A 27,802-nucleotide genomic window follows, 5' to 3' on the forward strand; every position below is an offset into this window, starting at 1 on the left:
TGCAGACGAGGGTTGAAGCCAACTTTGACCAACTGCTTGGATGACATCACCATATGCAAATCCATCTGCGGCAGGCCTTCCCCCAGGAATGCTTGCACTAGTTGTTGCATTTGGTTTGTTGTTTGGGGGTGCTTCAGTATTAGGCAGCCTTCTGCCCTCCCATGTTCATCTGAAAATATATGTACTCCCTGCAGTTGTTGTCCCAAGATGAGAGTTCCCTTGTGCTGCCTCAGTTGAATCTCCTTTACTTGACAGAGATGTGCATGAGCAGCGGCCCTCCCCAGCCCTATTCCAAATCATACTTATTTTGCATAGGAGATACCATGGTCATGAAGATTGTTCTCCCAGGGTGAGGTTCATTCATTGCATTTTGGGTATGCTGACCCCTGTGATTTCCCCAAATGTGGGAAACTTGACTGCATTATTTGTGGTAGTGGGGGACTGTGTTTGTGCTTTCCTCTGGTCAGCTCTGGTAAAAGTCAGATTTCTTTGTCTCAGATTTTCCTCTAGCCTTGTTCTTCTTTCGAGAGTTCCCTTGTGCTGCCTCAGTTGGATCTCCTTCACTTTACAGGGGGGTACCCGAGCAGCGACCCTCCCCAGCTCTAGCCCAACTCCTACTTACCTGCCAGGTGAGATACTATGATCATGAAGGTGCTTCTCCCAGGGAAAGGCTCACCCATTGCACTCTGGGTGTGCTGCCCCTGCGATTTCCCCAAATGTGGGAAACTTGACTGCATAATTTGTGTTTCCCTTGGTCGGCTCTCGTATAATTCAGATCTCTTTGTCTCAGGTCTCTCTCCAGCCTAGTTTGCTGTCTGTTTCCACTTCTCTTTTCTTCAGCCGCTCCCTTCTATACCCTTGTGCACTATCCTGACTTCTCCTCCCGTCTGCTTACTTTGTGCCTTCCAATGCACAATGCAAACTACAGGTAGTGCTTCAGGGCCCACACCCTTTTACTTGCCTTACAGAGCAGCTCTGGAGCTGTTACAGTGCCCAGCTGCTGCAAGAAATCAGCTTGAATGCTTCAGGGGATGGGGCATGGCCAACATGAGCCCCACACCAAAGGAGGGTGGGGGTGTTTAATGCGAACTAGGGGTCATCCAAGCACTGCAAAAGGCCGCCATGCCCTGCATGCCCCTTTTCTCTTTTCATATGCAGATGAGGGTTCCAGTCAACTTTGGCCCACTGCTTGGATAACATCACCATATGCAAATCCGTCTGCTGCAGACCTTCCCCCAGGAGTGCTTGTACTAGTTGTTGCATATGGTTTGATATTTGATGGTGCTTCAGTATTAGGCAGCCTTCCGCCCTCCCATGTTCATCTGAAAAGATGTGGTCTCCCTGCAGTTGTTGTCCCCAGATGAGAGTTCCCTTGTGCTGCCTCAGTTGAATCTCCTTTGCTTGACAGAGATGTGCCTGAGCAGCGGCCCTCACCAGCCCTATCCCAAATCATACTTATTTTGCATAGGAGATACCATGGTCATGAAGATTGTTCTCCCAGGGTGAGGTTCATTCATTGCATTCTGGGTATGCTGACCCCTGTGATTTTCCCAAATGTGGGAAACTCGACTGCATTATTTGTGGTAGTGGGGGACTGTGTTTGTGCTTTCCTCTGGTCAGCTCTGGTAAAAGTCAGATTTCTTTGTCTCAGATCTTCCTCTAGCCTTGTTCTTCTTTCGAGAGTTCCCTGGTGCTGCCTCAGTTGGATCTCCTTCACTTCACAGGGGGGAACCCGAGCAGCGACCCTCCCCAGCTCTAGCCCAACTCCTACTTACCTGCCAGGTAAGATACTATGATCATGAAGGTGCTTCTCCCAGGGCAAGGCTCACCCATTGCACTCTGGGTGTGCTGCCCCTGCGATTTCCCCAAATGTGGGAAACTTGACTGCATAATTTGTGTTTCCCCTGGTCGGCTCTCGTATAATTCAGATCTCTTTGTCTCAGGTCTCTCTCCAGCCTAGTTTGCTGTCTGTTTCCACTTCTCTTTTCTTCAGCCGCTCCCTTCTATACCCTTGTGCACTATCCTGACTTCTCCTCCCGTCTGCTTACTTTGTGCCTTCCAATGCACAATGCGAACTACAGGTAGTGCTGCAGGGCCCACACCCTTTTACTTGCCTTACAGAGCAGCTCTGGAGCTGTTACAGTGCCCAGCTGCTGCAAGAAATCAGCTTGAATGCTTCAGGGGCTGGGGCATAGCCAACATGAGCCCCACACCAAAGGAGGGTGGAGGTGTTTAATGCAAACTAGGGGTCAGCCAAGCGCCGCAAAAGGCCACCATGCCCTGCACGCCCCTTTTCTCTTTTCATATGCAGACGAGGGTTGAAGCCAACTTTGACCCACTGCTTGGATGACATCACCATATGCAAATCCATCTGCGGCAGGCCTTCCCCCAGGAATGCTTGCACTAGTTGTTGCATTTGGTTTGTTGTTTGGGGGTGCTTCAGTATTAGGCAGCCTTCTGCCCTCCCATGTTCATCTGAAAATATATGTTCTCCCTGCAGTTGTTGTCCCAAGATGAGAGTTCCCTTGTGCTGCCTCAGTTGAATCTCCTTTACTTGACAGAGATGTGCATGAGCAGCGGCCCTCCCCAGCCCTATTCCAAATCATACTTATTTTGCATAGGAGATACCATGGTCATGAAGATTTTTCTCCCAGGGTGAGGTTCATTCATTGCATTTTGGGTATGCTGACCCCTGTGATTTCCCCAAATGTCGGAAACTTGACTGCATTATTTGTGGTAGTGGGAGACTGTGTTTGTGCTTTCCTCTGGTCAGCTCTGGTAAAAGTCAGATTTCTTTGTCTCAGATTTTCCTTTAGCCTTGTTCTTCTTTCGAGAGTTCCCTTGTGCTGCCTCAGTTGGATCTCCTTCACTTTACAGGGGGGTACCCGAGCAGCGACCCTCCCCAGCTCTAGCCCAACTCCTACTTACCTGCCAGGTGAGATACTATGATCATGAAGGTGCTTCTCCCAGGGCAAGGCTCACCCATTGTACTCTGGGTGTGATGCTCCTGCGATTTCCCCAAATGTGGGAATCTTGACTGCATAATTTGTGTTTCCCCTGGTCGGCTCACGTATAATTCAGATCTCTTTGTCTCAGGTCTCTCTCCAGCCTAGTTTTCTGTCTGTTTCCACTTCTCTTTTCTTCAGCCGCTCCCTTCTATACCCTTGTGCACTATCCTGACTTCTCCTCCCATCTGCTTACTTTGTGCCTTCCAATGCACAATGCAAACTACAGGTAGTGCTGCAGGGCCCACACCCTTTTACTTGCCTTACAGAGCAGCTCTGGAGCTGTTACAGTGCCCAGCTGCTGCAAGAAATCAGCTTGAATGCTTCAGGGGCTGGGGCATAGCCAACATGAGCCCCACACCGAAGGAGGGTGGAGGTGTTTAATGCGAACTAGGGGTCATCCAAGCACCGCAAAAGGCCGCCATGCCCTGCACGCCCCTTTTCTCTTTTCATATGCAGATGAGGGTTGAAGCCAACTTTGACCCACTGCTTGGATGACATCACCGTATGCAAATCCATCTTCTGCAGAACTTCCCCCAGGAATGCTTGCACTAGTTGTTGCATTTGGTTTGTTGTTTGGGGGTGCTTCAGTATTAGGCAGCCTTCTGCCCTCCCATGTTCATCTGAAAATATGTGTTCTCCCTGCAGTTGTTGTCCCCAGATGAGAGTTCCCTTGTGCTGCCTCAGTTGAATCTCCTTTACTTGACAGAGATGTGCATGAGCAGCGGCCCTTCCCAGCCCTATTCCAAATCATACTTATTTTGCATAGGAGATACCATGGTCATGAAGATTGTTCTCCCAGGGTGAGGTTCATTCATTGCATTTTGGGTATGCTGACCATTGTGATTTCCCCAAATGTGGGAAACTTGACTGCATTATTTGTGGTAGTGGGGGACTGTGTTTGTGCTTTCCTCTGGTCAGCTCTGGTAAAAGTCAGATTTCTTTGTCTCAGATTTTCCTCTAGCCTTGTTCTTCTTTCGAGAGTTCCCTTGTGCTGCCTCAGTTGGATCTCCTTCACTTTACAGGGGGGTACGCGAGCAGCGACCCTCCCCAGCTCTAGCCCAACTCCTACTTACCTGCCAGGTGAGATACTATGATCATGAAGGTGCTTCTCCCAGGGCAAGGCTCACCCATTGCACTCTGGGTGTGCTGCTCCTGCGATTTCCCCAAATGTGGGAAACTTGACTGCATAATTTGTGTTTCCCCTGGTCGGCTCTCGTATAATTCAGATCTCTTTGTCTCAGGTCTCTCTCCAGCCTAGTTTGCTGTCTGTTTCCACTTCTCTTTTCTTGAGCCGCTCCCTTCTATGCCCTTGCGCACTATCCTGACTTCTCCTCCTGTCTGCTTACTTTGTGCCTTCCAACGCACAATGCGAACTACAGGTAGTGCTGCAGGGCCCACACCCTTTTACTTGCCTTACAGAGCAGCTCTGGAGCTGTTACAGTGCCCAGCTGCTGCAAGAATTCAGCTTGAATGCTTCAGGGGCTGGGGCATAGCCAACATGAGCCCCACACCAAAGGAGGGTGGAGGTGTTTAATGCAAACTAGGGGTCAGCCAAGCGCCGCAAAAGGCCACCATGCCCTGCACGCCCCTTTTCTCTTTTCATATGCAGACGAGGGTTGAAGCCAACTTTGACCAACTGCTTGGATGACATCACCATATGCAAATCCATCTGCGGCAGGCCTTCCCCCAGGAATGCTTGCACTAGTTGTTGCATTTGGTTTGTTGTTTGGGGGTGCTTCAGTATTAGGCAGCCTTCTGCCCTCCCATGTTCATCTGAAAATATATGTTCTCCCTGCAGTTGTTGTCCCAAGATGAGAGTTCCCTTGTGCTGCCTCAGTTGAATCTCCTTTACTTGACAGAGATGTGCATGAGCAGCGGCCCTCCCCAGCCCTCTTCCAAATCATACTTATTTTGCATAGGAGATACCATGGTCATGAAGATTTTTCTCCCAGGGTGAGGTTCATTCATTGCATTTTGGGTATGCTGACCCCTGTGATTTCCCCAAATGTGGGAAACTCGACTGCATTATTTGTGGTAGTGGGAGGCTGTGTTTGTGATTTCTTCTGGTCAGCTCTAGTAAAAGTCAGATTTCTTTGTTTCAGATTTTCCTTTAGCCTTGTTCTTCTTTCGAGAGTTCCCTTGTGCTGCCTCAGTTGGATCTCCTTCACTTAACAGGGGGGTGTCCAAGCAGCGACCCTCCCTAGCTCTAGCCCAACTCCTACTTACCTGCCAGGTGAGATACTATGATCATGAAGGTGCTTCTCCCAGGGCAAGGCTCACCCATTGCACTCTGGGTGTGCTGCCCCTGCGATTTCCCTAAATGTGGGAAACTTGACTGCATAATTTGTGTTTCCCCTGGTCGGCTCTCGTATAATTCAGATCTCTTTGTCTCAGATCTCTCTCCAGCCTAGTTTGCTGTCTGTTTCCACTTCTCTTTTCTTCAGCCGCTCCCTTCTATACCCTTGTGCACTATCCTGACTTCTCCTCCCGTCTGCTTACTTTGTGCCTTCCAATGCACAATGCAAACTACAGGTAGTGCTGCAGGGCCCACACCCTTTTACTTGCCTTACAGAGCGTCTCTGGAGCTGTTACAGTGCCCAGCTGCTGCAAGAAATCTGCTTGAATGCTTCAGGGGATGGGACATGGCCAACATGAGCCCCACACCAAAGGAGGGTGGAGCAGAAGGCTGCCTAATACTGAAGCACCCCCAAACAACAAACCAAATGCAACAACTAGTGCAAGCATTCCTGGGGGAAGGCCTGCCGCAGATGGATTTGCATATGGTGATGTCATCCAAGCAGTGGGTCAAAGGTGGCTTCAACCCTCGTCTGCATATAAAAACAGAAAAGGGGCGTGCAGGGCATGGTGGCCTTTTGCGGCGCTTGACTGACCCCTAGTTTGCATTAAACACCTCCACCCTCCTTCGGTGTGGGGCTCATGTTGGCTATGCCCCAGCCCCTGAAGCATTCAAGCTGATTTCTTGCAGCAGCTGGCCACTGTAACAGCTCCAGAGCTGCTCTGTAAGGCAAGTAAAAGGGTGTGGGCCCTGCAGCACTACCTGTAGTTTGCATTGTGCATTGGAAGGCACAAAGTAAGCAGACGGGAGGAGAAGTCAGGATAGTGCACAAGGGTATAGAAGGGAGCGGCTGAAGAAAAGAGAAGTGGAAACAGACAGCAAACTAGGCTGGAGAGAGACCTGAGACAAAGAGATCTGAATTATACGAGAGCCGACCAGGGGAAACACAAATTATGCAGTCAAGTTTCCCACATTTGGGGAAATCGCAGGAGCAGCACACCCAGAGTACAATGGGTGAGCCTTGCCCTGGGAGAAGCACCTTCATGATCATAGTATCTCACCTGGCAGGTAAGTAGGAGTTGGGCTAGAGCTGGGGAGGGTCGCTGCTCGGGTACCCCCCTGTAAAGTGAAGGAGATCCAACTGAGGCAGCACAAGGGAACTCTCGAAAGAAGAACAAGGCTAAAGGAAAATCTGAGACAAAGAAATCTGACTTTTACCAGAGCTGACCAGAAGAAATCACAAACACAGCCTCCCACTACCACAAATAATGCAGTCAAGTTTCCCACATTTGGGGAAATCACAGGGGTCAGCATACCCAAAATGCAATGAATAAACCTCACCCTGGGAGAAAAATCTTCATGACCATGGTATCTCCTATGCAAAATAAGTATGATTTGGAATAGGGCAGGGGAGGGCCGCTGCTCATGCACATCTCTGTCAAGTAAAGGAGATTTAACTGAGGCAACACAAGGGAACTCTCATCTGGGGACAACAACTGCAGGGAGAACATATATTTTCAGATGAACATGGGAGGGCAGAAGGCTGCCTAATACTGAAGCACCCCCAAACAACAAACCAAATGCAACAACTAGTGCAAGCATTCCTGGGGGAAGGCCTGCCGCAGATGGATTTGCATATGGTGATGTCATCCAAGCAGTGGGTCAAAGTTGGCTTCAACCCTCGTTTGCATATGAAAAGAGAAAAGGGGCGTGCAGGGCATGGCGGCCTTTTGCGGTGCTTGGATGACCCCTAGTTCGCATTAAACACCTCCACCCTCTTTTGGTGTGGGGCTCATGTTGGCCATGCCCCATCCCCTGAAGCATTCAAGCAGATTTCTTGCAGCAGCTGGGCACTGTAACAGCTCCAGAGCTGCTCTGTAAGGCAAGTAAAAGGGTGTGGGCCCTGCAGCACTACCTGTAGTTTGCATTGTGCATTGGAAGGCACAAAGTAAGCAGACGGGAGGAGAAGTCAGGATAGTGCACAAGGTTATAGAAGGGAGCGGCTGAAGAAAAGAGAAGTGGAAACAGACAGCAAACTAGGCTGGAGAGAGACCTGAGACAAAGAGATCTGAATTATACGAGAGCCGACCAGGGGAAACACAAATTATGCAGTCAAGTTTCCCACATTTGGGGAAATCGCAGGGGCAGCACACCCAGAGTGCAATGGGTGAGCCTTGCCCTGGGAGAAGCACCATCATGATCATAGTATCTCACCTGGCAGGTAAGTAGGAGTTGGGCTAGAGCTGGGGAGGGTCTCTGCTCGGGCACCCCCCTGTCAAGTGAAGGAGATCCAACTGAGGAAGCACAAGGGAACTCTCAAAAGAAGAACAAGGCTAGAGGAAGATCTGAAACAAAGAAATCTGACTTTTACCAGAGCTGACCAGAGGAAAACACAAACACAGTCCCCCACTACCACAAATAAAGCAGTCGAGTTTCCCACATTTGGGGAAATCACAGGGGTCAGCATACCCAGAATGCAATGAATGAACCTCACCCTGGGAGAATAATCTTCATGACCATGGTATGTCCTATGCAAAATAAGTATGATTTGGGATAGAGCTGGGGTGGGCCGCTGCTCAGGCACATCTCTGTCAAGTAAAGGAGATTCAACTGAGGCAGCACAAGGGAACTCTCATCTTGGGACAACAACTGCAGGGAGAACACATATTTTCAGATGAACATGGGAGGGCAGAAGGCTGCCTAATACTGAAGCACCCCCAAACAACAAACCAAATGCAACAACTAGTGCAAGCATTCCTGGGGGAAGTTCTGCAGAAGACGGATTTGCATACGGTGATGTCATCCAAGCAGTGGGTCAAAGTTGGCTTCAACCCTCATCTGCATATGAAAAGAGAAAAGGGGCGTGCAGGGCATGGCGGCCTTTTGCGGTGCTTGGATGACCCCTAGTTCGCATTAAACACCTCCACCCTCCTTTGGTGTGGGGCTCATGTTGGCCATGCCCCATCCCCTGAAGCATTCAAGCTGATTTCTTGCAGCAGCTGGGCACTGTAACAGCTCCAGAGCTGCTCTGTAAGGCAAGTAAAAGGGTGTGGGCCCTGCAGCACTACCTGTAGTTTGCATTGTGCATTGGAAGGCACAAAGTAAGCAGACGGGAGGAGAAGTCAGGATAGTGCACAAGGGTATAGAAGGGAGTGGCTGAAGAAAAGAGAAGTGGAAACAGACAGCAAACTAGGCTGGAGAGAGACCTGAGACAAAGAGATCTGAATTATACGAGAGCCGACCAGGGGAAACACAAATTATGCAGTCAAGTTTCCCACATTTGGGGAAATCGCAGGAGCAGCACACCCAGAGTACAATGGGTGAGCCTTGCCCTGGGAGAAGCACCTTCATGATCATAGTATCTCACCTGGCAGGTAAGTTGGAGTTGGGCTAGAGCTGGGGAGGGTCGCTGCTCGGGTACCCCCCTGTAAAGTGAAGGAGATCCAACTGAGGCAGCACAAGGGAACTCTCGAAAGAAGAACAAGGCTAAAGGAAAATCTGAGACAAAGAAATCTGACTTTTACCAGAGCTGACCAGAGGAAAGCACAAACACAGTCTCCCACTACCACAAATAATGCAGTCAAGTTTCCCACATTTGGGGAAATCACAGGGGTCAGCATACCCAAAATGCAATGAATGAACCTCACCCTGGGAGAAAAATCTTCATGACCATGGTATCTCCTATGCAAAATAAGTATGATTTGGAATAGGGCTGGGGAGGGCCGCTGCTCATGCACATCTCTGTCAAGTAAAGGAGATTCAACTGAGGCAGCACAAGGGAACTCTCATCTTGGGACAACAACTGCAGGGAGAACACATATTTTCAGATGAACATGGGAGGGCAGAAGGCTGCCTAATACTGAAGCACCTCCAAACAACAAACCAAATGCAACAACTAGTGCAAGCATTCCTGGGGGAAGGCCTGCCGCAGATGGATTTGCATATGGTGATGTCATCCAAGCAGTGGGTCAAAGTTGGCTTCAACCCTCGTCTGCATATGAAAACAGAAAAGGGGCGTGCAGGGCATGGTGGCCTTTTGCGGCGCTTGTCTGACCCCTAGTTTGCATTAAACACCTCCACCCTCCTTCGGTGTGGGGCTCATGTTGGCTATGCCCCAGCCCCTGAAGCATTCAAGCTGATTTCTTGCAGCAGCTGGGCACTGTAACAGCTCCAGAGCTGCTCTGTAAGGCAAGTAAAAGGGTGTGGGCCCTGCAGCACTACCTGTAGTTTGCATTGTGCATTGGAAGGCACAAAGTAAGCAGACGGGAGGAGAAGTCAGGATAGTGCACAAGGGTATAGAAGGGAGCGGCTGAAGAAAAGAGAAGTGGAAACAGACAGCAAACTAGGCTGGAGAGAGACCTGAGACAAAGAGATCTGAATTATACGAGAGCCGACCAGGGGAAACACAAATTATGCAGTCAAGTTTCCCACATTTGGGGAAATCGCAGGAGCAGCACACCCAGAGTACAATGGGTGAGCCTTGCCCTGGGAGAAGCACCTTCATGATCATAGTATCTCACCTGGCAGGTAAGTAGGAGTTGGGCTAGAGCTGGGGAGGGTCGCTGCTCGGGTACCCCCCTGTAAAGTGAAGGAGATCCAACTGAGGCAGCACAAGGGAACTCTCGAAAGAAGAACAAGGCTAAAGGAAAATCTGAGACAAAGAAATCTGACTTTTACCAGAGCTGACCAGAGGAAAGCACAAACACAGTCTCCCACTACCACAAATAATGCAGTCAAGTTTCCCACATTTGGGGAAATCACAGGGGTCAGCATACCCAAAATGCAATGAATGAACCTCACCCTGGGAGAAAAATCTTCATGACCATGGTATCTCCTATGCAAAATAAGTATGATTTGGAATAGGGCTTGGGAGGGCCGCTGCTCATGCACATCTCTGTCAAGTAAAGGAGATTCAACTGAGGCAGCACAAGGGAACTCTCATCTTGGGACAACAACTGCAGGGAGAACACATATTTTCAGATGAACATGGGAGGGCAGAAGGCTGCCTAATACTGAAGCACCTCCAAACAACAAACCAAATGCAACAACTAGTGCAAGCATTCCTGGGGGAAGGCCTGCCGCAGATGGATTTGCATATGGTGATGTCATCCAAGCAGTGGGTCAAAGTTGGCTTCAACCCTCGTCTGCATATGAAAACAGAAAAGGGGCGTGCAGGGCATGGTGGCCTTTTGCGGCGCTTGTCTGACCCCTAGTTTGCATTAAACACCTCCACCCTCCTTCGGTGTGGGGCTCATGTTGGCTATGCCCCAGCCCCTGAAGCATTCAAGCTGATTTCTTGCAGCAGCTGGGCACTGTAACAGCTCCAGAGCTGCTCTGTAAGGCAAGTAAAAGGGTGTGGGCCCTGCAGCACTACCTGTAGTTTGCATTGTGCATTGGAAGGCACAAAGTAAGCAGACGGGAGGAGAAGTCAGGATAGTGCACAAGGGTATAGAAGGGAGCGGCTGAAGAAAAGAGAAGTGGAAACAGACAGCAAACTAGGCTGGAGAGAGACCTGAGACAAAGAGATCTGAATTATACGAGAGCCGACCAGGGGAAACACAAATTATGCAGTCAAGTTTCCCACATTTGGGGAAATCGCAGGAGCAGCACACCCAGAGTACAATGGGTGAGCCTTGCCCTGGGAGAAGCACCTTCATGATCATAGTATCTCACCTGGCAGGTAAGTAGGAGTTGGGCTAGAGCTGGGGAGGGTCGCTGCTCGGGTACCCCCCTGTAAAGTGAAGGAGATCCAACTGAGGCAGCACAAGGGAACTCTCGAAAGAAGAACAAGGCTAAAGGAAAATCTGAGACAAAGAAATCTGACTTTTACCAGAGCTGACCAGAGGAAAGCACAAACACAGTCTCCCACTACCACAAATAATGCAGTCAAGTTTCCCACATTTGGGGAAATCACAGGGGTCAGCATACCCAAAATGCAATGAATGAACCTCACCCTGGGAGAAAAATCTTCATGACCATGGTATCTCCTATGCAAAATAAGTATGATTTGGAATAGGGCTGGGGAGGGCCGCTGCTCATGCACATCTCTGTCAAGTAAAGGAGATTCAACTGAGGCAGCACAAGGGAACTCTCATCTTGGGACAACAACTGCAGGGAGAACACATATTTTCAGATGAACATGGGAGGGCAAAAGGCTGCCTAATACTGAAGCACCCCCAAACAACAAACCAAATGCAACAACTAGTGCAAGCATTCCTGGGGGAAGTTCTGCAGAAGACGGATTTGCATACGGTGATGTCATCCAAGCAGTGGGTCAAAGTTGGCTTCAACCCTCATCTGCATATGAAAAGAGAAAAGGGGCGTGCAGGGCATGGCGGCCTTTTGCGGTGCTTGGATGACCCCTAGTTCGCATTAAACACCTCCACCCTCCTTTGGTGTGGGGCTCATGTTGGCCATGCCCCATCCCCTGAAGCATTCAAGCTGATTTCTTGCAGCAGCTGGGCACTGTAACAGCTCCAGAGCTGCTCTGTAAGGCAAGTAAAAGGGTGTGGGCCCTGCAGCACTACCTGTAGTTTGCATTGTGCATTGGAAGGCACAAAGTAAGCAGACGGGAGGAGAAGTCAGGATAGTGCACAAGGGTATAGAAGGGAGCGGCTGAAGAAAAGAGAAGTGGAAACAGACAGCAAACTAGGCTGGAGAGAGACCTGAGACAAAGAGATCTGAATTATACGAGAGCCGACCAGGGGAAACACAAATTATGCAGTCAAGTTTCCCACATTTGGGGAAATCGCAGGGGCAGCACACCCAGAGTGCAATGGGTGAGCCTTGCCCTGGGAGAAGCACCTTCATGATCATAGTATCTCACCTGGCAGGTAAGTAGGAGTTGGGCTAGAGCTGGGGAAAGTCGCTGTTCGGGCACCCCCCTGTCAAGTGAAAGAGATCCAACTGAGGCAGCACAAGGGAACTCTCGAAAGAAGAACAAGGCTAGAGGAAGATCTGAGACAAAGAAATCTGACTTTTTCCAGAGCTGACCAGAGGAAAGCACAAACACAGTCCCCACTACCACAAATAATGCAGTCGAGTTTCCCACATTTGGGGAAATCACAGGGGTCAGCATACCCAAAATGCAATGAATGAACCTCACCCTGGGAGAACAATCTTCATGACCATGGTATCTCCTATGCAAAATAAGTATGATTTGGGATAGGGCTGGGGAGGGCCGCTGCTCATGCACATCTCTGTCAAGTAAAGGAGATTCAACTGAGGCAGCACAAGGAAACTCTCATCTGGGGACAACAACTGCAGGGAGAACACATATTTTCAGATGAACATGGGAGGGCAGAAGGCTGCCTAATACTGAAGCACCCCCAAACAACAAACCAAATGCAACAACTAGTACAAGCATTCCTGGGGGAAGTTCTGCAGAAGACGGAATTGCATACGGTGATGTCATCCAAGCAGTGGGCCAAAGTTGGCTGGAACCCTCATCTGCATATGAAAAGAGAAAAGGGGTATGCAGGGCATGGCGGCCTTTTGCGGCGCTTGGATGACCCTTAGTTCGCATTAAACACCTCCACCCTCCTTCGGTGTGGGGCTCATGTTGGCCATGCCCCATCCCCTGAAGCATTCAAGCTGATTTCTTGCAGCAGCTTGGCACTGTAACAGCTCCAGAGCTGTTCAGTAAGGCAAGTAAAAGGGTGTGGGCCCTGCAGCACTACCTGTAGTTTGCATTGCGCATTGGAAGGCACAAAGTAAGCAGACAGGAGGAGAAGTCAGGATAGTGCACAAGGGTATAAAAGGGAGCGGCTCAAGAAAAGAGAAGTTGAAACAGACAGCAAACTAGGCTGGAGAGAGACCTGAGACAAAGAGATCTGAATTATACGAGACCTGACCAGGGGAAACACAAATTATGCAGTCAAGTTTCCCACATTTGGGGAAATCGCAGGAGCAGCACACCCAGAGTGCAATGGGTGAGCCTTGCCCTGGGAGAAGCACCTTCATGATCATAGTATCTCACCTGGCAGGTAAGTAGGAGTTGGGCTAGAGCTGGGGAGGGTCGCTGCTCGGGCACCCCCCTGTCAAGTGAAGGAGATCCAACTGAGGCAGCACAAGGAAACTCTCGAAAGAAGAACAAGGCTAGAGGAAGATCTGAAACAAAGAAATTTGACTTTTACCAGAGCTGACCAGAGGAAAACACAAACACAGTCCCCCACTACCAACAAATAAAGCAGTCGCATTTCCCACATTTGGGGAAATCACAGGGGTCAGCATACCCAGAATGCAATGAATGAACCTCACCCTGGGAGAGTAATCTTCATGACCATGGTATCTCCTATGCAAAATAAGTATGATTTGGGATAGGGCTGGGGAGGGCCGCTGCTCATGCACATCTCTGTCAAGTAAAGGAGATTCAACTGAGGCAGCACAAGGGAACTCTCATCTGGGGACAACAACTGCAGGGAGAACACATATTTTCAGATGAACATGGGAGGGCAGAAGGCTGCCTAATACTGAAGCACCCCCAAACAACAAACCAAATGCAACAACTAGTGCAAGCATTCCTGGGGGAAGTTCTGCAGAAGACGGATTTGCATACGGTGATGTCATCCAAGCAGTGGGTCAAAGTTGGCTTCAACCCTCATCTGCATATGAAAAGAGAAAAGGGGCGTGCAGGGCATGGCGGCCTTTTGCGGTGCTTGGATGACCCTAGTTCGCATTAAACACCCCCACCCTCCTTTGGTGTGGGGCTCATGTTGGCCATGCCCCATCCCCTGAAGCATTCAAGCTGATTTATTGCAGCAGCTGGGCACTGTAACAGCTCCAGAGCTGCTATGAACGGCAAGTAAAAGGGTGTGGGCCCTGCAGCACTACCTGTAGTTTGCATTGTGCATTGGAAGGCACAAAGTAAGCAGACGGGAGAAGTCAGGATAGTGCGCAAGGGCATAGAAGGGAGCGGCTCAAGAAAAGAGAAGTTGAAACAGACAGCAAACTAGGCTGGAGAGAGACCTGAGACAAAGAGATCTGAATTATACGAGAGCCGACCAGGGGAAACACAAATTATGCAGTCAAGTTTCCCACATTTGGGGAAATCGCAGGAGCAGCACACCCAGAGTGCAATGGGTGAGCCTTGCCCTGGGAGAAGCACCTTCCTGATTATAGTATCTCACCTGGCAGGTAAGTAGGAGTTGGGCTAGAGCTTGGGAGGGTCGCTGCTCGGGCACCCCCCTGTCAAGTGAAGGAGATCCAACTGAGGCAGCACAAGGAAACTCTCGAAAGAAGAACAAGGCTAGAGGAAGATCTGAGACAAAGAAATCTGACTTTTACCAGAGCTGACCAGAGGAAAGCACAAACACAGTCCCCCACTACCACAAATAATGCAGTCGAGTTTCCCAAATTTGGGAAAATCACAGGGGTCAGCATACCCAGAATGCAATGAATGAACCTCACCCTGGGAGAACAATCTTCATGACCATGGTATCTCCTATGCAAAATAAGTATGATTTGGGATAGGGCTGGGGAGGGCCGCTGCTCAGGCACATCTCTGTCAAGTAAAGGAGATTCAACTGAGGCAGCACAAGGGAACTCTCATCTGGGGACAACAACTGCAGGGAGAACACATATTTTCAGATGAACATGGGAGGGCAGAAGGCTGCCTAATACTGAAGCACCCCCAAACAACAAAACAAATGCAACAACTAGTGCAAGCATTCCTGGGGGAAGGCCTGCAGCAGATGGATTTGCATACGGTGATGTCATCCAAGTAGTGGGTCAAAGTTGGCTTCAACCCTCGTCTGCATATGAAAAGAGAAAAGGGGCGTGCAGGGCATGGCGGCCTTTTGCGGCGCTTGGATGACCCCTAGTTCGCATTAAACACCTCCACCCTCCTTCGGTGTGGGGCTCATGTTGGCTATGCCCCAGCCCCTGAAGCATTCAAGCTGATTTCTTGCAGCAGCTGGGCACTGTAACAGCTCCAGAGCTGCTCTGTACGGCAAGTAAAAGGGTGTGGGCCCTGCAGCACTACCTGTAGTTTGCATTGTGCATTGGAAGGCACAAAGTAAGCAGACAGGAGGACAAGTCAGGATAGTGCACAAGGGTATAAAAGGGAGGGGCTCATGAAAAAAGAAGTGGAAACAGACAGCAAACTAGGCTGGAGAGAGACCTGAGACAAAGAGATCTGAATTATACGAGAGCCGACCAGGGGAAACACAAATTATGCAGTCAAGCTTCCCACATTTGGGGAAATCAGAGTGCAATGGGTGAGCCTTGCCCTGGGAGAAGCACCTTCATGATCATAGTATCTCACCTGGCAGGTAAGTAGGAGTTGGGCTAGAGCTGGGGAGGGTCGCTGCTCGGGCACCCCCCTGTCAAGTGAAAGAGATCCAACTGAGGCAGCACAAGGGAACTCTCGAAAGAAGAACTAGGCTAGAGGAAGATCTGAGACAAATAAATCTGACTTTTACCAGAGCTGACCAGAGGAAAGCACAAACACAGTCCCCCACTACCACAAATAATGCAGTCGAGTTTCCCACATTTGGGGAAATCACAGGGGTCAGCATACCCAGAATACAATGAATGAACCTCACCCTGGGAGAACAATCTTCATGACCATGGTATCTCCTATGCAAAATAAGTATGATTTGGGATAGGGCTGGGGAGGGCCGCTGCTCAGGCACATCTCTGTCAAGTAAAGGAGATTCAACTGAGGCAGCACAAGGGAACTCTCATCTGGGGACAACAACTGCAGGGAGAACACATATTTTCAGATGAACATGGGAGGGCAGAAGGCTGCCTAATACTGAAGCACCCCCAAACAACAAACCAAATGCAACAACTAGTGCAAGCATTCCTGGGGGAAGGCCTGCAGCAGATGGATTTGCATACGGTGATGTCATCCAAGCAGTGGGTCAAAGTTGGCTTCAACCCTCGTCTGCATATGAAAAGAGAAAAGGGGCGTGCAGGGCATGGCGGCCTTTTGCGGCGCTTGGATGACCCCTAGTTCACATTAAACACCTCCACCCTCCTTCGGTGTGGGGCTCATGTTGGCTATGCCCCAGCCCCTGAAGCATTCAAGCTGATTTCTTGCAGCAGCTGGGCACTGTAACAGCTCCAGAGCTGCTCTGTACGGCAAGTAAAAGGGTGTGGGCCCTGCAGCACTACCTGTAGTTTGCATTGTGCATTGGAAGGCACAAAGTAAGCAGACAGGAGGAGAAGTCAGGATAGTGCACAAGCGTATAAAAGGGAGGGGCTCATGAAAAAAGAAGTGGAAACAGACAGCAAACTAGGGTGGAGAGAGACCTGAGACAAAGAGATCTGAATTATACGAGAGCTGACCAGGGGAAACACAAATTATGCAGTCAAGCTTCCCACATTTGGGGAAATCGCAGGGGCACCACACGCAGAGTGCAATGGGTGAGCCTTGCCCTGGGAGAAGCACCTTCATGATCAAAGTATCTCACCTGGCAGGTAAGTAGGAGTTGGGCTAGAGCTGGGGAGGGTCGCTGCTCTGGCACCCCCCTGTCAAGTGAAAGAGATCCAACTGAGGCAGCACAAGGGAACTCTCGAAAGAAGAACAAGGCTAGAGGAAGATCTGAGACAAATAAATCTGACTTTTACCAGAGCTGTCCAGAGGAAAGCACAAACACAGTCCCCCACTACCACAAATAATGCAGTCGTGTTTCCCACATTTGGGGAAATCACAGGGGTCAGCATACCCAGAATGCAATGAATGAACCTCACCCTGGGAGAACAATCTTCATGACCATGGTATCGCCTATGCAAAATAAGTATGATTTGGGATAGGGCTGGGGAGGGCCGCTGCTCAGGCACATCTCTGTCAAGTAAAGGAGATTCAACTGAGGCAGCACAAGGGAACTCTCATCTGGGGACAACAACTGCAGGGAGAACACATATTTCCAGATAAACATGGGAGGGCAGAAGGCTGCCTAATACTGAAGCACCCCCAAACAACAAACCAAATGCAACAACTAGTACAAGCATTCCTGGGGGAAGGCCAGCAGCAGATGGATTTGCATATGGTGATGTCATCCAAGCAGTGGGTCAAAGTTGGCTTCAACCCTCGTCTGCATATGAAAAGAGAAAAGGGGCGTGCAGGGCATGGCGGCCTTTTGCGGCGCTTGGATGACCCCTAGTTCGCATTAAACACCTCCACCCTCCTTCGGTGTGGGGCTCATGTTGGCTATGCCCCAGCCCCTGAAGCATTCAAGCTGATTTCTTGCAGCAGCTGGGCACTGTAACAGCTCCAGAGCTGCTCTGAACGGCAAGTAAAAGGGTGTGGGCCCTGCAGCACTACCTGTAGTTTGCATTGTGCATTGGAAGGCACAAAGTAAGCAGACGGGAGAAGTCAGGATAGTGCGCAAGGGCATAGAAGGGAGTGGCTCAAGAAAAGAGAAGTTGAAACAGACAGCAAACTAGGCTGGAGAGAGACCTGAGACAAAGAGATCTGAATTATATGAGAGCCGACCAGGGGAAACACAAATTATGCAGTCAAGTTTCCCACATTTGGGGAAATCGCAGGAGCAGCACACCCAGAGTGCAATGGGTGAGCCTTGCCCTGGGAGAAGCACCTACATGATCATAGTATCTCACCTGCCAGGTAAGTAGAAGTTGGGCTAGAGCTGGGGAGGGTCGCTGCTCGGGTACCCCCCTGTCAAGTGAAGGAGATCCAACTGAGGCAGCACAAGGGAACTCTCGAAAGAAGAACAAGGCTAGAGGAAGATCTGAGACAAATAAATCTGACTTTTACCAGAGCTGACCAGAGGAAAGCACAAACACAGTCCCCCACTACCACAAATAATGCAGTCGAGTTTCCCACATTTGGGGAAATCACAGGGGTCAGCATACCCAGAATGCAATGAATGAGCCTCACCCTGGGAGAACAATCTTCATGACCATGGTATCTCCTATGCAAAATAAGTATGATTTGGGATAGGGCTGGGGAGGGCCGCTGCTCAGGCACATCTCTGTCAAGTAAAGGAGATTCAACTGAGGCAGCACAAGGGAACTCTCATCTGGGGACAACAACTGCAGGGAGAACACAAATTTTCAGATGAACATGGGAGGGCAGAAGGCTGCCTAATAATGAAGCACCCCCAAACAACAAACCAAATGCAACAACTAGTGCAAGCATTCCTGGGGGAAGGCCTGCAGCAGATGGATTTGCATACGGTGATGTCATCCAAGCAGTGGGTCAAAGTTGGCTTCAACCCTCGTCTGCATATGAAAAGAGAAAAGGGGCGTGCAGGGCATGGCGGCCTTTTGCGGCGCTTGGATGACCCCTAGTTCGCATTAAACACCTCCACCCTCCTTCGGTGTGGGGCTCATGTTGGCTATGCCCCAGCCCCTGAAGCATTCAAGCTGATTTCTTACAGCAGCTGGGCACTGTAACAGCTCCAGAGCTGCTCTGTACGGCAAGTAAAAGGGTGTGGGCCCTGCAGCACTACCTGTAGTTTGCATTGTGCATTGGAAGGCACAAAGTAAGCAGGCAAGGTCCAGAGAACAGTTAGAGGTCGGAGTAGCACTATCTCAAGTAGTACTACGACAGCACGGATGGATTCTAAATATTCCAAAATCGCAGCTGATTCCGACGACACGTCTGCTGTTCCTAGGGATGATTCTGGACACAGTACAGAAAAAGGTGTTTCTCCCGGAGGAGAAAGCCAAGGAGTTATCCGACATAGTCAGGAACCTCCTAAGACCAGGCCAAGTGTCAGTACATCAATGCACAATGGTCCTGGGAAAGATGGTGGCTTCTTACGAAGCGATTCCATTCGGCAGATTCCACGCAAGAACTTTTCAGTGGGATCTGCTGGACAAATGGTCCGGATCGCATCTTCAAATGCATCAGCGGATAACCCTGTCTCCAAGGACAAGGGTGTCTCTCCTGTGGTGGTTACAGAGTGCTCATCTCCTAGAGGGCCGCAGATTCGGCATTCAGGATTGGGTCCTGGTGACCACGGATGCCAGCCTGAGAGGCTGGGGAGCAGTCACACAGGGAAGAAATTTCCAGGGCTTGTGGTCAAGCATGGAAACGTCACTTCACATAAATATCCTGGAACTAAGGGCCATTTACAATGCCCTAAGTCAGGCAAGACCTCTGCTTCAGGGTCAGCCGGTGTTGATCCAGTCGGACAACATCACGGCAGTCGCCCACGTAAACAGACAGGGCGGCACAAGAAGCAGGAGGGCAATGATGGAAGTGGCAAGGATTCTTCGCTGGGCGGAGAATCATGTGATAGCACTGTCAGCAGTGTTCATTCCGGGAGTGGACAACTGGGAAGCAGACTTCCTCAGCAGACACGATCTTCACCCGGGGGAGTGGGGACTTCACCCAGAAGTCTTCCACATGATTGTGAACCGTTGGGAAAAACCAAAGGGTGGACATGATGGCGTCCCGCCTCAACAAAAAACTGGACAGATATTGCGCCAGGTCAAGGGACCCTCAGGCAATAGCTGTGGACTCTCTGGTAACACCGTGGGTGTACCAGTCAGTGTATGTGTTCCCTCCTCTTCCTCTCATACCAAAAGTACTGAGAATCATAAGAAGGAGAGGAGTAAAGACTATACTCGTGGCTCCGGATTGGCCAAGAAGGACTTGGTACCCGGAAATTCAAGAGATGCTCACGGAAGACCCGTGGCCTCTACCTCTAAGAAAGGACCTGCTCCAGCAGGGACCATGTCTGTTCCAAGACTTACCGCGGCTGCGTTTGACGGCATGGCGGTTGAACGCCGGATCCTGAAGGAAAAAGGCATTCCGGATGAAGTCATCCCTACCCTGATCAAAGCCATGAAGGATGTAACCATACAACATTATCACCGTATTTGGCGTAAATATGTTGCGTGGTGCGAGGCCAGGAAGGCCCCTACAGAGGAATTTCAACTGGGTCGTTTCCCGCATTTCCTGCAAACAGGACTGTCTATGGGCTTCAAATTAGGGTCCATTAAGGTTCAAATTTCGGCCCTGTCAATATTCTTCCAAAAAGAACTGGCTTCTGTTCCTGAAGTTCAGACGTTTGTCAAGGGAGTACTGCATATACAGCCTCCTTTTGTGCCTCCAGTGGCACCTTGGGATCTCAATGTAGTTTTGGGATTCCTAAAATCACATTGGTTTGAACCACTCACCACTGTGGACTTAAAATATCTCACATGGAAAGTGGTAATGCTGTTAGCCCTGGCTTCAGCCAGGCGTGTCTCAGAATTGACCAAAACAAAAAACTGCAACAAACGAGTGCCTAATCATCAAAATAAAAAGTGAAAACCAATACGTGTTTCATAGAATTAAATAATCACAATTTTATGTTCCTGATAGTCTGCGCTTGCCGGAATACTATGTGTAGTATTGTGGTGATAGCATAGAAAAAGAACAAACGGCTGCGCTGAATATCAGGAACGAAACATGATGTACAGAGAGCCAACGTAAAAAATAACAATGTTTATTAATAAAACATATAAAAAGATTAATTGTCAAATAACCGGTGAAAAATATATACAAATATATATAAGAACAGTCACTAGACGTGAACTAGTGGTATATTGTAATGACTCAGCTTATTGGGGTGAAAAGTTCCGTGATTCACTTGTTAGATAGTTGATAAATACCAGGTGTGTTGGTAGGATCCTAATGAATAAAAAAGTCCCTCAGTTGAAATTGATATTCAATACCTTTCCAAAATGGGCTGGTAAGAGCCGAGCGTCCTCGGCTTCAATGTCCTGCAATGCCCATATACGCTGTGCAGCGGAAAGGAATGGATCGTCTCTCTCACAACCCGGTCGTGGCGGCGTGTGCGCTGAAGCCGCTGATGTCGGATGCTGTAGAAGGAGGGTGCAGCGGGGACCAAGGAACACCTGGAAGATTTCACCTGAGCTGAGTGTGGATAGGGGCGGGTCCTGACGCGTTTCGTCACGTTCACGTGACTTTCTCAAAGGTAGAATGTTCTTATATATATTTATATATATTTTTCACCGGTTATTTGACAATTAATCTTTTTATATGTTTTATTAATAAACATTGTTATTTTTTACGTTGGCTCTCTGTACATCGTGTCTCAGAATTGGCGGCTTTATCCTATAAAAGCCCTTACCTAATTTTTCATATGTGGTGCCTGCGGCTACTAGGGACTTGGAGGATTCCAAGTTGCTGGACGTAGTCAGGGCCCTGAAAATATATGTTTCCAGGACGGCTGGAGTCAGAAAATCTGATTCGCTGTTTATCCTGTATGCACCCAGCAAGCTGGGTGCTCCTGCTTCTAAGCAGACGATTGCTCGTTGGATTTGTAGTACAATTCAGCTTGCACATTCTGTGGCAGGCCTGCCACAGCCAAAATCTGTAAAAGCCCATTCCACACGGAAAGTGGGCTCATCTTGGGCGGCTGCCCGAGGGGTCTCGGCTTTACAACTTTGCCGAGCAGCTACTTGGTCAGGGGAAAACATGTTTGCTAAATTCTACAAATTTGATACCCTGGCTGAGGAGGACCTGGAGTTCTCTCATTCGGTGCTGCAGAGTCATCCGCACTCTCCCACCCGGTTGGGAGCTTTGGTATAATCCCCATGGTCCTTTCGGAGTCCCCAGCATCCACTAGGACGTTAGAGAAAATAAGAATTTACTTACCGATAATTCTATTTCTCATAGTCTGTAGTGGATGCTGGGCGCCCATCCCAAGTGCGGATTGTCTGCATTACTTGTACATAGTTATTGTTACAAAAATCGGGTTATTGTTGTTGTGAGCCATCTTTTCAGAGGCTCCTTCTGTTATCATGCTGTTAACTGGGTTCAGATCACAAGTTGTACGGTGTGATTGGTGTGGCTGGTATGAGTCTTACCCGGGATTCAAAATCCTTCCTTATTGTGTACGCTCGTCCGGGCACAGTATCCTAACTGAGGCTTGGAGGAGGGTCATAGGGGGAGGAGCCAGTGCACACCAGCTAGTCCTAAAGCTTTTACTTTGTGCCCAGTCTCCTGCGGAGCCGCTATTCCCCATGGTCCTTTCGGAGTCCCCAGCATCCACTACGGACTATGAGAAATAGAATTATCGGTAAGTAAATTCTTATTTTCTGGACTGTGTCCAGGATCATCCTTAGGAATAGAAGACGTGTCGTCGGAATCAGCTGCGATTTTGGAATATTAAGAATCCAACCGTGCTGCCGCAACACTACCTGAGATAGTGCTACCCCGACTACCAACTGTTCCCTGGATCTTGCCCTTATCCGGAGATCGTCCAAGTAAGGGATAATTAAAACTCCCTTCCTTCGAAGGAGTATCATCATTTCGGCCATTACTTTGGTAAAGACCCGGGGTGCCGTGGACAAACCAAACGGCAGCGTCTGAAACTGATAGTGACAGTTCTGTACCACAAACCTGAGGTACCCTTGGTGAGAAGGGTAATTTGGGACATGGAGATAAGCATCCTTGATGTCCAGAGACACCATATAATCCCCTTCTTCCCGGTTTGCCATCACCGCTCTGAGTGACTCCATCTTGAATTTGAACCTTTGTATGTAAGTGTTCAAGGATTTCAGATTTAAATTAGGTCTCACCGAGCCGTCCGGCTTCGGTACCACAAACAGCGTGGAATAATACCCCTTTCCCTGTTGTAGGAGGGGTACCTTGATTATCACCTGCTGGGAATACAGCTTGTGAATGGCTTCCCATACCGCCTCCCTGTCGGAGGGAGACGTCGGTAAAGCAGACTTTAGGAAAACGGCGAAGGGGAGACGTCTCAAATTCCAATTTGTACCCCTGAGATACCACCTGAAGGATCCAGGGGTCCACCTGTGAGTGAGCCCACTGCACGCTGAAATTTATGAGACGGGCCCCCACCGTTTCTGTTCCTGGGAACTGGCTGTTTGCTGCAGCCTTTTTCCTCTCCCTCTGCCACGGGGCAGAAATGAGGAGCCTTTTGCCCGCTTGCCCTTATGGGGCCCAAAGGACTGCGCCTGATAATACGGCGTCTTCTTATGTTGAGAGGCTACCTGGGGTAAAAATGTGGATTTCCCAGCCGTTGCCGTGGCCACCAGGTCTGTTAGACCTACCCCAAATAACTCCTCCCTTTTATAAGGCGATACTTCCATATGCCTTTTGGAATCAGCATCACCTGACCACTGTCTTGTCCATAACCCTCTTCTGGCAGAAATGGACAGCGCACTTACTCTTGATGCCAGTCGGCAAATATCCCTCTGTGCACAACGCATATATAGAAAGCATCTTTTAAATGCTCTATAGTCAGTAATATACTGTCCCTATCTAGGGTATCAATATTGTCAGTCAGGGAATCCGACCAAGCCACCCCAGCACTGCACATCCAGGCTGAGGCGATTGCTGGTCGCAGTATCACACCCGTGTGAGTGTATATACATTTTAGGATATTTTACTGCTTTCTGTCAGCAGGTTCCTTAAGGGCGGCCGTATCCGGGGACGGTAGTGCCACCTGTTTAGACAAGCGTGTGAGCGCTTTATTCACCCTAGGGGGTGTTTCCCAATGTGCCCTATCCTCTGGCGGGAAGGGGTATGATGCTAATAACTTTTTAGGAATTAACAGTTTTTATTGGGGGAAACCCACGCATCATCACACACTTCATTTAATTCCTCAGATGCAGGAAAAACTACAGGCAGTTTTTTCTCACCCAACATAATACCCTTTTTAGTGGTACTGGTATTATCAGAAATGTGTAAAAACATTTTCCATAGCCTCAATCATGTAACGTGTGGCCCTACTGGAAGTCACATTCGTCTCTTAATCGTCGACACTGGAATCAGTATCCGTGTCGGCGTCTGTATCTGCCATCTGCGGTAACGGGCGTTTTAGAGCCCCTGATGGCTTTTGAGACACCTGGACAGGCACAGGCTGAGTAGCCGGCTGTCTCATGTCATCAATCTTTTGTAAAGAGCTGACACTGTCACGTAATTCCTTCCATAAGCTCAGCCACTCAGGTGTCGACTCCCTAGGGGGTGACAACTCCATTACAGGCAATTGCTCCGCCTCCACACCATTTTCCTCCTCATACATGTCGACACAATCGTACCGACACACAGCACACACACAGGGAATGCTCTGATAGAGGACAGGACCCCACTAGCCCTTTGGGGAGACAGAGGGAGAGTATGCCAGCACACACCAGAGCGCTATATATATATATATATATACAGGGATAACCTTATATAAGTGTTTTTCCCCTTATAGCTGCTGTATTGTTATACTACGCCTAATTAGTGCCCCCCTCTCTTTTTTAACCCCTTTCTGTAGTGTAGTAACTGCAGGGGAGAGCCAGGGAGTTTCCCTCCAACGGCGCTGTGAGAGAAAATGGCGCCAGTGTGCTGAGGAGATAGGCTCCGCCCCCTTCTCGGCGGCCTTTTCTCACGTTTTTCTGTGGAATCTGCCAGGGGTTAAAATTCATCCATATAGCCCTGGGGGCTATATGTGATGTATTTTCGCCAGCCAAGGTGTTTCTATTGCTGCTCAGGGCGCCCCCCCCTAGCGCCCTGCACCCTCAGTGACCGAAGTGTGAAGTGTGCTGAGGAGCAATGGCGCACAGCTGCAGTGCTGTGCGCTACCTTGGTGAAGACAGGATGTCTTCTGCCGCCGATTTTCCGGACCTCTTCTTGCTTCTGGCTCTGTAAGGGGGCCGGCGGCGCGGCTCTGGGACCGAGCTCCGAGGCTGGGCCTGTGTTCGGTCCCTCTGGAGCTAATGGTGTCCAGTAGCCTAAGAAGCCCAATCCACTCTGCACGCAGGTGAGTTCGCTTCTTCTCCCCTTAGTCCCTCGATGCAGTGAGCCTGTTGCCAGCAGGTCTCACTGAAAATAAAAAACCTAAAACAAAACTTTCACTAAGAAGCTCAGGAGAGCCCCTAGTGTGCACCCTTCTCGGCCGGGCACAAAAATCTAACTGAGGCTTGGAGGATTGTCATAGGGGGAGGAGCCAGTGCACACCAGGTAGTCCTAAAGCTTTACTTTTGTGCCCAGTATCCTGCGGAGCCGCTAATCCCCATGGTCCTTACGGAGTTCCCAGCATCCACTAGGACGTCAGAGAAACACTGATAGAGTACATTATATTTATGAATTAATTGCTTCCAGATTCTGCAGCAGCATCATCAGCACCACCAGTGTTACTCACAGTCACTTCACACTGACTGCTGCACAACACATCACTTAATTTCCGGGCCGCCCGCCACCTGGGGAAGAGACATGGGAGATGAAGGACCAGCAGTGCCACGTTGAGCGGAAGTATTGTTAATTAGTTACCCACACACTCCTTGTGACACCTGCTCCCCGTCTGCCCTCCCACCCGCCGCCTGCCGTCCGGAACCCGCACTGACAAGTAAGTCTCAGCAGAATGTGTCTGCCAGCAGCTCCCAGTCCCTCCTAGAGGAACACTGCCAGTGGTGTGGCGGCCGCGGCACACTAGGACTGAGAGACCGCAGCAGGAGGAAAGCACAGGTGGGCGGGAGGAGAGCATGGGCGGACATCACCACGTCACATTGCAAGGTGACGCCAGTCCCCCCAGTGAGGCCGCCGACGAATGCACTCAGCATAGTATTAGCAGCAGGCAGAGGGGGGTCGGGTGCAGCGGTGGTGGGAGGTACGGAAATGAGCTGCAGGCTAGGCTCCACCGATCACACACTCAGCGATCACTGTGCTACTCAAGCGTGGCGTGCAGCGGTGCTGGACATTAGGGAGTGCCTGTGCGCACCAGGCACCCCCTGTACGCGCGCCTATGCGCTACCACCCCCCATATGCCACACTACATCACTATGCTACAGCCCTCCCATATGCTGCACTTCATAATTACACTATACCCCCCATACAACATACTACATCACCACACTACACTACTCACAATAAAATTAAAACATCCCAGTTCCTCATTCTTAATGAGCTCACGTGAGTTCTCTCCCCAACGGAGCTCCAGACCAAGTAACAATGAAGACACCAGCAGCGTGTAGGGGGCAGGCCTGGTCCACTTGTCAGGAGAGAGCAGTCACAGGAGGGTAAGAAGGGGGCGGGGCCTAGTCCTACAGACGGGAGAGAGCACAGACAGGAGAGAGCAAGGTACAGGGGTAGAAGGGGACGGAGCCTATTCTTACAGGCTTTCAAAATTCGACTTTAAAATTCGACATTTGACAAATTCGACTTTTCTGCAATGGTACAAATGCGGCAATTCGACAAAAGTATATTCAATTGAAGTTTGTAAATTCGACAACAGTGCTTTTAAACAGTAAATTCGTCATTTTCAATCCGCCACACTTTGCTGGCGGAATCTAATAAAAAATTTTTAAAAACATGTTTTTTTTTATGCAGTTTTTTTTTTTTGGTAATAGCATATCTATTTATATTAGAAGGGATTAGGTACTTGGTTTGTCTTTTTTGGAGGCACAAGTATTATTTATATATTTTTTAAAATATTATTTATTTTTTAAATGGAATGTGAAAAACCCGGAAAAAAAATTGCGTGGGTCCCCCCTCCAAAGCATAACCAGCCTCGGGCTCTTCGAGCCGGTCCTGGTTCTAAAAATCCGGGGGAAAAACGGACAGGGGATCCCCCGTATTTTTAAAACCAGCACCGGGCTCTGCGCCTGGTGCTGGTGCAAAAAATACGGGGGACAAAAAGAGTAGGGGTCCCCCGTATTTTTTACACCAGCATCGGGCTCCACTAGCTGGACAGATAATGCCACAGCCGGGGGTCACTTTTATACAGTGCCCTGCTGCCGTGGCATTAAATATCCAACTAGTCACTCCTGGCCGGGGTACCCTGGGGGAGTGGGGACCCCTTCAATCAAGGGGTCCCCCCCCCAGCCACCTAAGGGCCAGGGGTGAAGCCCGAGGCTGTCCCCCCCATCCAAGGGCTGCGGATGGGAGGCTGATAGCCTTGAGAAAATTTAAAGAATATTGTTTTTTCTAGTAGTACTACAAGTCCCAGCAAGCCTCCCCCGCAAGCTGGTACTTGGAGAACCACAAGTACCAGCATGCAGGAGAAAAACGGGCCCGCTGGTACCTGTAGTTCTACTGGGGGAAAAATACCCAAATAAAAACAGGACACAGACACCGTGAAAGTATAACTTTATTTCCCACCTGCCGACACACACATACTTACCTATGTTGACATGAAGCAGTCGGTCCTCTTCTCCAAGTAGAATCCACGGGTACCTGAAAATAAAAGATAATTATACTCACCTGATCCAGGTTCCAGATTAAATCCACGTACTTGGCAAAACAACAAACCGAACACCCGGACCAGACGGACTGAAAGGGGTCCCATGTTTACACATGGGATCCCTTTCCACGAATGCAGACATCCGAATCTCGCGAGAATCCGACAGCGGGATGATGACGTTCGTGCGCGCTCGGGCTAGCCGAGCAAGGCGGGAAGGTTCGAACCTGCCTCGGACCCGTGTAAAATGGGTGAAGTTCGGGGGGTTCGGATTCCGACGAACCGAACCCACTCATCACTAGTATGTACGTGATTGTCAGGTGCCGTGCGCGTACATACGTGTCAGTGCCGTGCGTGTACGTACGTGTGTGTCAAGTGTC

General features: G+C 49.7%; 29 non-coding genes and 2 pseudogenes across 29 annotated transcripts; 10 read left to right on the plus strand and 21 right to left on the minus strand.

Annotated features, from left to right (window-relative positions):
• The first annotated feature begins 298 nt into the window (after positions 1-298).
• LOC135019127 (U1 spliceosomal RNA) lies at positions 299-462 on the plus strand. The gene has a single exon (XR_010216726.1). It is a non-coding gene; the product is annotated as a U1 spliceosomal RNA (small nuclear RNA).
• A 152-nt stretch (positions 463-614) lies between these two features.
• LOC135018940 (U1 spliceosomal RNA) lies at positions 615-777 on the plus strand. Its single transcript, XR_010216567.1, has one exon. It is a non-coding gene; the product is annotated as a U1 spliceosomal RNA (small nuclear RNA).
• Positions 778-1,451: 674 nt separating this feature from the next.
• On the plus strand, positions 1,452-1,615 carry LOC135018994 (U1 spliceosomal RNA). The gene has a single exon (XR_010216613.1). It is a non-coding gene; the product is annotated as a U1 spliceosomal RNA (small nuclear RNA).
• Positions 1,616-1,767: 152 nt separating this feature from the next.
• LOC135019012 (U1 spliceosomal RNA) lies at positions 1,768-1,930 on the plus strand. Its single transcript, XR_010216628.1, has one exon. It is a non-coding gene; the product is annotated as a U1 spliceosomal RNA (small nuclear RNA).
• Positions 1,931-2,604: 674 nt separating this feature from the next.
• On the plus strand, positions 2,605-2,768 carry LOC135018876 (U1 spliceosomal RNA). Its single transcript, XR_010216507.1, has one exon. It is a non-coding gene; the product is annotated as a U1 spliceosomal RNA (small nuclear RNA).
• A 152-nt stretch (positions 2,769-2,920) lies between these two features.
• On the plus strand, positions 2,921-3,072 carry LOC135019043 (U1 spliceosomal RNA; annotated as a pseudogene).
• Positions 3,073-3,757: 685 nt separating this feature from the next.
• Positions 3,758-3,921, plus strand: LOC135018825 (U1 spliceosomal RNA). The gene has a single exon (XR_010216458.1). It is a non-coding gene; the product is annotated as a U1 spliceosomal RNA (small nuclear RNA).
• Positions 3,922-4,073: 152 nt separating this feature from the next.
• Positions 4,074-4,236, plus strand: LOC135018917 (U1 spliceosomal RNA). The gene has a single exon (XR_010216545.1). It is a non-coding gene; the product is annotated as a U1 spliceosomal RNA (small nuclear RNA).
• A 674-nt stretch (positions 4,237-4,910) lies between these two features.
• LOC135018851 (U1 spliceosomal RNA) lies at positions 4,911-5,074 on the plus strand. Its single transcript, XR_010216483.1, has one exon. It is a non-coding gene; the product is annotated as a U1 spliceosomal RNA (small nuclear RNA).
• A 152-nt stretch (positions 5,075-5,226) lies between these two features.
• LOC135018946 (U1 spliceosomal RNA) lies at positions 5,227-5,389 on the plus strand. Its single transcript, XR_010216572.1, has one exon. It is a non-coding gene; the product is annotated as a U1 spliceosomal RNA (small nuclear RNA).
• Positions 5,390-6,217: 828 nt separating this feature from the next.
• On the minus strand, positions 6,218-6,380 carry LOC135018966 (U1 spliceosomal RNA). The gene has a single exon (XR_010216586.1). It is a non-coding gene; the product is annotated as a U1 spliceosomal RNA (small nuclear RNA).
• A 152-nt stretch (positions 6,381-6,532) lies between these two features.
• On the minus strand, positions 6,533-6,696 carry LOC135018847 (U1 spliceosomal RNA). The gene has a single exon (XR_010216479.1). It is a non-coding gene; the product is annotated as a U1 spliceosomal RNA (small nuclear RNA).
• Positions 6,697-7,370: 674 nt separating this feature from the next.
• On the minus strand, positions 7,371-7,533 carry LOC135018950 (U1 spliceosomal RNA). The gene has a single exon (XR_010216576.1). It is a non-coding gene; the product is annotated as a U1 spliceosomal RNA (small nuclear RNA).
• Positions 7,534-7,685: 152 nt separating this feature from the next.
• Positions 7,686-7,849, minus strand: LOC135018859 (U1 spliceosomal RNA). Its single transcript, XR_010216491.1, has one exon. It is a non-coding gene; the product is annotated as a U1 spliceosomal RNA (small nuclear RNA).
• A 674-nt stretch (positions 7,850-8,523) lies between these two features.
• On the minus strand, positions 8,524-8,686 carry LOC135018998 (U1 spliceosomal RNA). The gene has a single exon (XR_010216617.1). It is a non-coding gene; the product is annotated as a U1 spliceosomal RNA (small nuclear RNA).
• Positions 8,687-8,838: 152 nt separating this feature from the next.
• LOC135018841 (U1 spliceosomal RNA) lies at positions 8,839-9,002 on the minus strand. Its single transcript, XR_010216473.1, has one exon. It is a non-coding gene; the product is annotated as a U1 spliceosomal RNA (small nuclear RNA).
• A 674-nt stretch (positions 9,003-9,676) lies between these two features.
• Positions 9,677-9,839, minus strand: LOC135018967 (U1 spliceosomal RNA). The gene has a single exon (XR_010216587.1). It is a non-coding gene; the product is annotated as a U1 spliceosomal RNA (small nuclear RNA).
• A 152-nt stretch (positions 9,840-9,991) lies between these two features.
• Positions 9,992-10,155, minus strand: LOC135018842 (U1 spliceosomal RNA). Its single transcript, XR_010216474.1, has one exon. It is a non-coding gene; the product is annotated as a U1 spliceosomal RNA (small nuclear RNA).
• A 674-nt stretch (positions 10,156-10,829) lies between these two features.
• LOC135018968 (U1 spliceosomal RNA) lies at positions 10,830-10,992 on the minus strand. The gene has a single exon (XR_010216588.1). It is a non-coding gene; the product is annotated as a U1 spliceosomal RNA (small nuclear RNA).
• Positions 10,993-11,144: 152 nt separating this feature from the next.
• On the minus strand, positions 11,145-11,308 carry LOC135018843 (U1 spliceosomal RNA). Its single transcript, XR_010216475.1, has one exon. It is a non-coding gene; the product is annotated as a U1 spliceosomal RNA (small nuclear RNA).
• Positions 11,309-11,982: 674 nt separating this feature from the next.
• LOC135018905 (U1 spliceosomal RNA) lies at positions 11,983-12,145 on the minus strand. The gene has a single exon (XR_010216534.1). It is a non-coding gene; the product is annotated as a U1 spliceosomal RNA (small nuclear RNA).
• A 153-nt stretch (positions 12,146-12,298) lies between these two features.
• Positions 12,299-12,460, minus strand: LOC135018761 (U1 spliceosomal RNA). Its single transcript, XR_010216395.1, has one exon. It is a non-coding gene; the product is annotated as a U1 spliceosomal RNA (small nuclear RNA).
• Positions 12,461-13,134: 674 nt separating this feature from the next.
• Positions 13,135-13,297, minus strand: LOC135018925 (U1 spliceosomal RNA). Its single transcript, XR_010216552.1, has one exon. It is a non-coding gene; the product is annotated as a U1 spliceosomal RNA (small nuclear RNA).
• Positions 13,298-13,449: 152 nt separating this feature from the next.
• On the minus strand, positions 13,450-13,614 carry LOC135018944 (U1 spliceosomal RNA). The gene has a single exon (XR_010216570.1). It is a non-coding gene; the product is annotated as a U1 spliceosomal RNA (small nuclear RNA).
• A 670-nt stretch (positions 13,615-14,284) lies between these two features.
• LOC135018996 (U1 spliceosomal RNA) lies at positions 14,285-14,447 on the minus strand. Its single transcript, XR_010216615.1, has one exon. It is a non-coding gene; the product is annotated as a U1 spliceosomal RNA (small nuclear RNA).
• A 152-nt stretch (positions 14,448-14,599) lies between these two features.
• Positions 14,600-14,763, minus strand: LOC135019118 (U1 spliceosomal RNA). The gene has a single exon (XR_010216717.1). It is a non-coding gene; the product is annotated as a U1 spliceosomal RNA (small nuclear RNA).
• A 972-nt stretch (positions 14,764-15,735) lies between these two features.
• LOC135019121 (U1 spliceosomal RNA) lies at positions 15,736-15,899 on the minus strand. Its single transcript, XR_010216720.1, has one exon. It is a non-coding gene; the product is annotated as a U1 spliceosomal RNA (small nuclear RNA).
• Positions 15,900-16,573: 674 nt separating this feature from the next.
• On the minus strand, positions 16,574-16,736 carry LOC135019052 (U1 spliceosomal RNA). Its single transcript, XR_010216656.1, has one exon. It is a non-coding gene; the product is annotated as a U1 spliceosomal RNA (small nuclear RNA).
• A 152-nt stretch (positions 16,737-16,888) lies between these two features.
• On the minus strand, positions 16,889-17,052 carry LOC135018818 (U1 spliceosomal RNA). Its single transcript, XR_010216452.1, has one exon. It is a non-coding gene; the product is annotated as a U1 spliceosomal RNA (small nuclear RNA).
• Positions 17,053-17,744: 692 nt separating this feature from the next.
• Positions 17,745-17,886, minus strand: LOC135018887 (U1 spliceosomal RNA; annotated as a pseudogene).
• Positions 17,887-18,038: 152 nt separating this feature from the next.
• LOC135019103 (U1 spliceosomal RNA) lies at positions 18,039-18,202 on the minus strand. The gene has a single exon (XR_010216702.1). It is a non-coding gene; the product is annotated as a U1 spliceosomal RNA (small nuclear RNA).
• Between the last annotated feature and the right edge of the window lie 9,600 nt (positions 18,203-27,802).

This window comes from Pseudophryne corroboree, unplaced genomic scaffold (assembly GCF_028390025.1).
Source record: "Pseudophryne corroboree isolate aPseCor3 unplaced genomic scaffold, aPseCor3.hap2 scaffold_330, whole genome shotgun sequence".
Taxonomy (NCBI): domain Eukaryota; kingdom Metazoa; phylum Chordata; class Amphibia; order Anura; family Myobatrachidae; genus Pseudophryne; species Pseudophryne corroboree.